The sequence below is a fragment of the Chrysochloris asiatica genome, unplaced genomic scaffold (assembly GCF_000296735.1).
Source record: "Chrysochloris asiatica unplaced genomic scaffold, ChrAsi1.0 scaffold00007, whole genome shotgun sequence".
Lineage (NCBI taxonomy): Eukaryota > Metazoa > Chordata > Mammalia > Afrosoricida > Chrysochloridae > Chrysochloris > Chrysochloris asiatica.
The window spans coordinates 21,509,946-21,520,709 of NW_006408525.1; positions in this window are offsets into that span (position 1 = coordinate 21,509,946).

Below are 10,764 nucleotides of genomic sequence, written 5' to 3' on the forward strand. Positions count from 1 at the left end.
AAAAAAAAAAAAACTTGTTGCCTTCAAGTCAATTCTGATTTTAGAACTGCCCCCATAGGATTCCCAAGGTTGAAATCTTTCCCAAAGCAGACTGCCCCCACATCTTTTTTCTGCAGAGCAGCTGGTGATTTTGAAACGCCAACCTTTCAGAAGCAGCCAAGTGCTTTACTGCAACACCAAGACTGAGACACATATTGTTGTTGTTGTTAAGTGCTGTGGAGTTGATTCCAACTCATAATGACCCTGTATAGAGTTTCCGAGGAGCAGCTGGTGAGTTTAAATCGCTGACCTTGGCTGAGTGCTTATCCTATAGTACCACATGGTAGGCACTCGATACACATAGTTGAGTGAATGACTTTGTGAATGACCTCTGCTTAAGGACATTCCATAGGACCCTCCCTAGGACAGAGGGGTACTCACATAGCCGTGGCCGGGTACTTTAGCCCAAGCTTACCCTGTGGTACCATAAGCAAGCAAGACAATGCAATTGTATTTCCCAATCAGAAGGTGGCAGGTGCCAAGTGGGTGGTGAGGATCCTGGGAACAGAGGGGAACACCATAGAGGACTTGGAGGGAGCGGGTGGAGGCTTCCTTCTGCATGGTGCTCAGTCACTGCAGACACTGAGCCGGGGACAGAGCGAGAGAGAAGAGGCAGTCTCCCATGATGGGAACATTGGTGAGGCTGCCAGCCAGGAGGTGCCCCCTCCTGTCCCCAGTTTCATGCCCTTAACCTGTCCTTGGCTCCCCAGATGAATCAGCAAGTTCTGGCCTCTGGAGTTCATTGCAGCACTTCCCCTGGGGCGGATTAGAGGATCTTGTGAGACATGAAGTAACACATCTGGGAGGGCAGGAGACTTGGAGAGGCAGCAGCTGCCTGGGGACAAGGGGTATCTGGGGCCAAGTTTGTGTCTCCTTAGTGTGGAGCCCCCCAGCCCAGGGAGCAGCTGGTGCAGGGGACTTGGGGGTGGGAATTTCTCTCTGCTTCAGTGGAAAAACAGCCCTTCAGCCACAAGCAGTTGAAGAGGATGGTTTGGGGTAGCAATTTCTTTACAGTAGATGAATGTAGAGGTGCCTTACTGTAAGCTAGCACATGTGAACTGGGAAATCATTGCCTTTCTAAATATCCAGCTTCCATAAATTTGAAATGTAGCACTTTCTTTTCTGATTTGTAAACTGCTGTCAAAGACATGAATGTACTTGCACACATATCTCAGAAGGCCTCTATAAATATCCCCATTCTACAGAGTAGATAAGTCACACGGTTCAGTGACGCCTTCTGACTTCAACTTCTTCCCAACACACCACAGTGTCCCCTTGAGATTTCCACAGCAGCTTTGGGAAGTTACTACAGAGCAAGATACCCTGACCCCATGTGATGTCGTTGTTGTTATGTGCCATGGAGCCAGTTCCGACTCATAGTGACCCTGTACAGGGTTTCTGAGGCTGTAAATCTTTACGGGAGCAGAAAGGCTCATCTTTCTCCCGCGGAACAGCTGGTAGTTTCTAACTGGTGACCTTGTGGTTCATAGTCCGATTCGTAACCACTATGACCCCATGTGATAGATGAAAAAAAACTGAGTTCCAGAAAGGTCAAAGACTCACAGCAAGATTTCCTGACTCTGGACCTGGTGTGTTGTTCCCAGTGCTGAAGTCAGACTCAACAACAACTGACAAGCTCTACGTGGCAGATATGTGACTGCTCTGAGCCTCAATTCCCTCATCTACAAAGTGAGGGTGGTGGTGGTTATGTGCCGTGAAGTCGGGGAAGATATGTGACTGCTCTGAGCCTCAATTCCCTCATCTACAAAGTGAGGGTGGTGGTGGTTATGTGCCGTGAAGTCGGTTCTGACTCAGCAACCCTGTACCAGGTTTCCGAGGTTGTAAATCTTTATGGGAGCAGAAAGCCTCATCTTTCTCCCACGTAACAGCTGGTAGTTTCGAACTGCTGACCTTGAGGTTTGCAGCCCGATTCGTAACCACTACGTTACCAGAGCTCCTTACAAAGTGAGGTTAGTAATATCTATATCATGAGAATGAACCGAAGCCATGTATGTTAGTGCTCAGAGCAGTGACTGACATATTGTTGTTGTTGTTAAGTGCCATCAAGTTGGTTCCAACTCACAGCAACCTTGTATAGGGTTTCTGAGGAGTCACTGGTGGGTTTGAACCACCAACCTTGTGGTTAGCTTACCCTAATGCTTATCTTACAGTATCACAGCTGCCAGTATTACATTTTGTTGTTAGGTACCACTGAGTCAGGTCAGATTCACATACAAAGACCAAAATCCTGCCCAGTCTTGTGCTATCCTCACGCTCCTTGCTGTGTTCGATCCACTGTGGCAGCTGCCATGTCAACCCAGCTCATTGAGATTCCTTCTCCAGAGACTGTTCCCTGCTAACAACATGTCCAAAGTGAGGGAGACCAAGGTTCCCTATCCCTGCTTCTAAGGGGCATCCTGACTGTATTTCTTTTCTAAGACAGATTTGTTCATTCTCTGGCAGTTCAAGGTATATTTAATATTCTTCACCAACATCATAATCCAAAGGCATCATTTCGCCTTTGGTCTTCATTGTTCAACATTTTCCCCCCTCTGCCAACCTTCCTTTTGTTGTACATTGCCTTCCCTACCACAAACTTCTGGTGTGGCACTTTGGGACCAGTACTGGATTGTGAACCAAGGTCAGCAGTTCAAACCCACTGCTGCTGCTAGGAAACCCTATACAGTGTTGCTATGAGTCAGAACCAACTCTATGGCACTTAATAGCAACAATAACAATCCGTGTCTACCCTGTGTTGGTGGTTGTGTGCCGTTGAGTCGATTCCGACTCACAGTGACTCAATATAGAGTTTCCAAGGCTATAAATCTATGGGAGCAGAAAGCCTCATCTTTCTCCTGCTGAGTAAGTGGTAGATTTGAACTACTGACTTTGCAGTTAGCAGGCCAGCTCATAAGCTACTACATTACCAGGGCTCCTTGTCTAGCCTCTAGCTAGTGAATACTTTTTCCTTCCCTTCCACCTACCATCATAGAATGTTTCTTTTATTAAGAAAACCTTTTCTTAACTTTTGTTGGTTTTTGTTTTTTAACTTTTTATTGAATTGAGTGAAGGTTTACAGAACAGATCATCAGTTTTACATTCAACAAATTTTATACTGTGTGTCCTTACAGTGATGGCAATCCACTCCATGTACCTCCAGTTCACAGTATTTACTTCTAGTCACTTTTTTTTCCCCCCACCTCACCCTGTAACCATTGTGGAATGTTTTATTTAGCAAGAAAATCTTTCCTTAACTTTTTACACCAGTGGTCTCATACAATATTTGTCCTTTAGTGAATGACTAATTTCACTCAGCATAATGTCCTCCAGGTTCATCTGTGTTTCACAAATTTTATTGTCCAACTTTTGCATGTATATGAGGCGACTGAAAATACCATGGCTTGGATCAGGTGCATCTTTGCATTTGAACACTTTAAAGAGACCTTTTGCAGCCGATTGTACCCATGCAGCCATGCCGTTGGATTTCTTGACTGCTGCTATTATTATGTGTTGCTATTATTCTTTTTCCCTTTACATTATCTCACACTTCTCATATGATATATTCACATGGATGCGACAGTCCTTCAGGGTCAGGCAACATGTCATTCCCTCTTCATTTCCTCACCACTCTTACCCCTTCTAGAAAGTCACGCTGCTGGCTGCCCTTCTCCCAGCTGCCTTGGCTGAGGATGAATGGCGTCCCATGTCCAGGTCGGTGTGTGGTCACCCTGCCTGGGCCTATGGCAGCCTGCCAGGGCTTCTTTGGTAGGACGCCCCACCACTCCCTGTGGGCCCCTTTCTTCTGGGAGCTGTAATTTAGACAGCCTTCCCCAGCCCAGTTGCTATCTGTGGCAGCAGTCTCTGGTCCCACAGACTTTGCCCACCCCCCTTACTTTGCTGCCTTTTCATAAACAGCTTTCAGGCTGCCCTGTTATCTTGGGTGCCATGGCTCTAGGGAGGAGGCCCTGCCACCCTGGAGATACAAATGACCCCTCCACCCTGGGAAGAAGCCAGCCCATCATGGGCAGAGCGGGATGGAACCCTCACCCACTAAAGCTCAATATAGCAGTCCTCACACAACCTCGTCCCAAAGTCAGCTGGGCAAGGTGGGGTGCAGAGAAGAGGGAGGCTGTCATTAACCCCCCCACCCTGGGGACTAGGCTGGCCTGGGCTGTCGTCTCCTGAAAGGCCCCTGCCTCAGCTGGGTGTGCTGAGAAAGCCTAAGCGTGTGTGTGTTGGGGAGAAGGGGGAGACAAGGTAGGGGGCAGGGCGGGAGGAGGATCAATAACAGCAACAGAAGTGATGATTCTAAAATGCAAATGTGACTGTCACTCCCTGGTTCCTCATGGCTTTTAGAGAAGAAGTTTGTAGGACCCTCTACTCTGCCCCACTACCCACCTCCCTTACCTCAGGACATGAGTCCAAGCTGTCTCTCTGCCTGGACACTGTTCTCCTTTTGTCCTTACTGACACCCCTGCTCATCCTGCAGGTCTCAACTTAGAATCACTGCATGTGGAGCCCTCGCCCCAAGAAGCACCAAGTCCTTACCTGTGTGCTTGTCTTCCTCAGACCCAGTCAGCTGGAAGGACTCCCAGGAACTCTGCTGTCCTTTACTGTTGCTGAGTGAATGAATGAGTGAATGAATGACTCCTCTGCTCCTCCAGGATGCGTGGATCTCCTGGCTACTTTGGCTACTTTGTGACTTCCATTTCCATGGCAAACCCAGGCTTGAGACTTCTGTCCTGTTGTCCTCTAGCTTCAGGCTTGCGATACCATCTGTCCAGCCTGATCTTTTATCTAGAAAATATGATTGCTGTCTTCATGGACCTGCTGGTGGGGAGCCCCAAGTGCTCCGAGGATGTCGCTCGAGGACACGACAGGCATCCTTGGATTGAAAGAGAGGAGGAGGAGGAAGGAAGAGGGCGTCCTCAGGCCCGTGGGTCACTTACAAGCAGCAAAGCTGTTACTAGGAGGAAAGGTGGGTGTGTACTTTCAAACTGGCAGGTCCGGTTTTTATTTCAGCCTTTTGTGGTGGGATACGGAGATATGCTCTAAAGGGGAGAACCACAAAGAATAGCCTCCAATCACAGTAACCAGGCTGGTGTAGATTCCTTTACCTGTTAACACCATGAATTAAAGGAGCTGGGCGGCTGGCTGACTGCCACTGATCCCATTCCGACTCACAGTGACCCTGTATAGGGTTTCCGAGACTATAAATCTTTACGGGAACAGAAAACCTCATCTTTCTCCCTCGTAGCTCCTGGTAGACTCAAACTGCTGACCTTGCAGTTGGCAACCTAAGAAGTAACGCACTGCTCTACCAGGACTCCTTAAATTGCAGGAGGACCTCTGAAATTTGAATATGTCAGCTTCCAAATTGCATCTCCTCCATCTTTTTCTTTCCTTCTTTTTTTAAAACTTGCAACATGGTCTAGAAACTGAAGAGTTCTATATTGTACCAAGGATCTAGCCAGGCCTGTGTCTGCCTCCATCCTCAGTAGACCAGAGATCCCATCTAAACAGCTTTCCTACAGTAGCTCCCTGCTCCAGGCAGCCAGACAGGAATTCCAGACCAGCGTTGCCTCCCTGGACAATGACATCTCCACCAAGTTTATTGGTGCTGGGGTTGCCATCGTTGGCATGATGGGTTCAGGGGACAGTGTTTGTTTGTGGATCATAGGTAATGCCAAGAACTCATCTCAAAACCTGACCCCAAAGTCTATTAGGTGGGGTGGGTGCAGAGAAGAGAGAGCCTGCCATTACCCCACCACTCCCCTCCCCGGGATAACGCAATATGACTTTCTTGTTTGATGGTTGCAAGACTCCATTGAGGTCCCTCCTGCATCATCTCCAGTCCATGCCCCATACTAAAATGTGCTGAGTTTTCCCATTAAACATATCTTCCTTTAAAAAAAAAATTTTTTTTTTTTTTTAGCTCAAAATTTAGCAACTTAAAACCACCACCATCATTGCGCTCTGTTTCTATGGGCCACTTGGCCTCATGAGGTTGGAGAATCATCTCAAGGCCGAGGCGGGAGAGGCTTCATCTGAGCTCACTCACGTGGTTGCTGGCAGTCTCACTTCTTCACCAGCTGTTGGCTTCAGTTCCTGGACTAGAGGGCCTCCTTAACGGGCTGATCATAACCTGGGGCTTGGCCCACCCCTACCCCATCAAGTGACCCAAATAAAGGGGAAGAGCAAGAGAATGAGAGAACACCCAAATAGTAGCTATAATCTTTTTAAACATATGTATAAGTGACTTTATACAATTGTTGCTATTAAGTGCCATCAAGTTGGTTCCGACTCATAGTGACCCTGTATAGGGTTTCTGAGGAGTGGCTGGTGAGCTTGAACTGCTGACCCTTAGGTTCAAACCAACCTAGCAATCCAGTGCATTAACTCACAGCACCACAATATTTATTCCTTTTTGTTTTGTTTTGTTTTGACTTTGAGATGTGATCTGGGTGAAAGTTTACAGAGCTAATTGATTTTCCATTCAACAATTCATACGCATATTGATTCCTGACATTGATTGCAAGCCCCACAATGCAGCAGTGCTCTTCCCACTTCCTCCCTGTGTTTTGTGTTTCCATTGGTCCTTCATTCCTATCTCTTCTTGCCTTCTGATTTTTATCCTTAGGCAAATGCTGCGCTTTTGATCTCCTACAGTTGTTGGTTGCTCTTGGGAATGCTTGCCTCCCTGATGTGACTGTTCACCCTATGTTGTTGTAGTTATTGTTAGGTGCTGTCAATTTGGTTCCGATTTACAGCGACCCCGTGAACAACAGAATGAAACACTGCCCGGTCCTGTGCCATTGTCACAACTGTTCTTATGCTGGAGTCTGTTATAGCTGCCAATGTGTCCATCTATCTCCCTGAGGGTCTTTCTTTTTCTCACTGACATTCCACTTTACCAAGCATGATGTTCTCCAGGGACTGACAACATGTCCAAAGTAGGAAACTAAATTTCACCATCCTCCCTTCTAAGAAGCATTCTGGCTGTACATCTTCCAAGACAGATTTGTTTTCTCTTTTGGCAGTTCATGGTATTTTCAATATTCTTCTGCAACACCATAATTAAAATGCACCAATTCTTCTAGAGTCTTCCTTATTCATTGCCCAACTTTCATATGCATAAGAGGTGACTGAAAATACCATAGCTTGGATCAGGCACACTTTAGTCCTCAAAATGACCTAATTGCTCTTTAACATTTTAAAGAGATCTTTTGCAGCACATTGCTGCTTCCATGAGCGTTGATTGTGGATCCAAGCAAAATGAAGTCTTTGAGACAACGTCAATGTTTCCTCTGTTTATCCTAATGTTATTTATTGGTCCAGTTATGAGGACTTTTGTTTTCTTTACATTGAAATTTAATCCATACTGAAGGCTGTACTCTTGCATCTTCATTAGTATTTCAAGTCCTCTGCACTTCCAGCAAGCAAGGTTGTGTCATCTGTATACTGAAAGCTATTAATGAGTCTTCCTCTAATCCTGATGTCATGTTCTTCTTCATAGAATCCAGCATCTCAGATTATTTGCTCAGCATAAAGATTGAATAAATATGGTGAAAGGATACAGCTCTGACATATATCTTTCCTGATTTTTAAACCATTCAGTATCCTCTTGTTCTATGAGAACTGCCTCTTGGTCTAAGTACAGGTTCCTCATGAACACAATGAAAGGGTCTGGAAGTTCCATTCCTTGCAAGGTTATCCATAGTTTGTTATGATCCACATATCATCAGTAAACATCTTTCTGGTATTCTCTGCTTTCAGTCAAGACCCACGTAACATCTGCAATAATATCCCTCCTTCCACGCTGTCTTCTGAATCTGGCTGGAATTTATGACAACTCCCTGTAGGTACACTACTGTAACCATTTTTAATGATTTTCTGCAAATTTTTATTTGTATGTGATATTAATAATATTGTTAAATAATTTCTGTACACCATTTAAGTCATCTTTCTTTGGGATGGGGGATAATTATGGATCTCTTCTAATTGGTTGTTCAGCTTGCTATCTTCCAAATTTCGTGCCATAAACAATTGAGTAACTCTAGCGCTGCATCAGTTTGTTGAAACATTTCCATTTGTATTCCAAAAGTTCCTGGAGCCTGGTCTTTGCCTTCAGTCTTCAGTGCAGTTAGACTTCGTCCCTCAGTACCATCACTTCGTGCTCATATGCTACCACTTGAAATGGCTGAACATCGTCCGATACTTTTTGGTACAGTGACTCTGGGACTCTTGGTGTGGCGCTGTAGGATCAGCACTGGACTACAAACCACAAGGTCAGCAGTTCAAAGTCTTCAGCTGCTTCTTAGAAACCCTATGTAGGGTCGCTATGAGTTGAAACTGACTCTATGGCATTTAACAACACTTAACAGTGATTCTGAGTATTCTATCTTTTTTTGATACTTCATCTTACAGGTCTTTCTATTGTTTGGCTGAAAGTTGAGCCATGGAAGTGGCTTAAAGGGTTCAAGGGTGAATAAGAACCATAATCTCTGGGATGCCACCTGTCTCGATGAGACCAGCAAATCTATCTTCTTCTAATGTTTGATCCACATTTGTCTCCCAAACTAGCCAGACCTCCTATTGTGATCCCTTCCAGAGCCTTCAGGAGTGGCAGCTGGGCACCATCTAGTTTTTCCGGAGGCTGGAGTTAGGATGGTCCATTAATTCTTACTTCCATGTGTCTTTGATTTTCTTCACTCTTTGCCTCAGATGAGGAAAGACCAGTTGCTACTTATCACAGTAAGATATAGAATATTTTCTTTGTGGACTATGTAACAATCAGCCTTGATGTACCCTAAGAGTATGGCTCTGAGCTCCAACTGACTCATTCCCTTAAAGTGTTTGTTATGACTAGGAAGTTTTCATAACTTTGTCCAGAAGCCACAGTTGTTTATAAGTTAATCTGGAATTGACATGCCTCACTTCTGCTAAATGCTATTGATCAGGCAGACCTGCCCTGGTACTGTGTGGGAGGGAACTACACAGGATGTGACTACCAGTGGGCAGGCAGTATCTAAGATCATCTTGGAGGCTGACTACCTTTAACACATACTTAGCAGACAGAAGATGCTCACGAAATATCTGTAAGATGAAAGAATAAAGTGAGGAATAATGTTAGCATAATGTAGTTTGGTTTTCAGTTCTTACGTATCTCCCCTCAAATAACTCTGCTAGGGTTGAATTGTGTCCCCCCCCAAAATATGTGTTCAACTTGGGTAGTCTATGATTTCCAGTATGTGTGGTTGTAGTTGTCCTCCACTTTGTAACCTGCCTCTAGTGTGGTGTTGTTAAGTGCTGTCGAGTCAATTCCAACTCACAGTGACTCTGTATAGGGTTTCCCAGGAGTGGATGATGGGTTTGAGTCATTGACCTTGTTAGTATTTCAGTGCTTATCATGCAGCTTATCCTCATAAATCCTAACCTCTATATGTTAATAAAGGAGCTCTGGTAGCATACTGGTTACAAATCGGGCTGGGGACCGCAAGGTCAGCAGTTCGAAACTACCAGCTGTTCTAAGGAGAAAGATGAGGCTTTCTGCTCCAGTGAAGATTTACAGCCTCGGTAACCCTGTACAGGGTCACTCTGATTCGGAACCCACTCCACGGCACTTAACAACAACAACAACATATGTTAATGAGGCAGGATCACTGTGGGGTGTGTGTCTTGAGTCACAGCCTTACAAAAGAGGATGTGACTCAGTCATGCCCTTACTGAATTCACACCCTTGCTTGCTCTACTCACACACACTGTTGTTTTTGTTTGGTGTCCTGGAGCAAGTTCTGATTCATAACGATCCCATACACAACAGAAGGAAATACTGCCCAATTCTGGACCATCCTCTCAATTGTATTTGGACTCATCGTTGCAGTCACTGTGTCCATTCATTTCCTTGGAGGTCTTCTTCTTCAATGATCCTCCACTTTACTAAGCATGATGTCCTCCTCCAAGGACTGGCTCCTCCTGATAACCTGTCCATTCTCTTTTCTAAGGAACATTCTGGCTATACTGCTTCCAAGACAGATTTGTTTGTTTGGAGTTGTTAAGTTCCATTGAGTCAGTTCTGACTCATTGTGACCCTGTATAGGGTGTCCGAGGAGTCCATGGTATATTCAACATTCTTCACCAATACCACAAATTCATATGCAACAATTCTTCTTTGGTCTCTCTTATTTATTGTCCAGTTTCCCATGCACATGAGGTGAGTGAAAATACTTGAATTATGGCTGTTAGAACTGGCCTCTCTGTCTATGCATAATTAAGTGTTCTGGAATTCCCATTCTTTGCAATATTATCCATAATTTGTTATCATTCATACAGTTGAATGCCTTTGAATAGTCAATAAGACACAGGTCAACGTCTTTCTGGTATTTTTTGCTTTCAGTCAAGATCCATCTGACATTAGCAATGATAACCCTTTCTTCCATGTCCTCTTCTGAATCTTGTTTGAATTTCTGGCAGCTCCCTGTTGATGCAATGTTGCAAATATTTCTGGAATTATCTTCAGAAGAATTTTACTTGCATACAATATTAATGATATTGTTCAATAACTTCCAGATTCTATAAAGTCACCTTTCTTTGGAATGGGCACAAATATGGATCTCTTCCAGTGGGTTGGCCAGGTAGCTGTCTGCCCCATTTCTTGGCATAGACCTGTGAGTGCTTCTAGTCTGCATAAGTTTGTTGAAACATTTCAGTTTGTATTCAATCAAT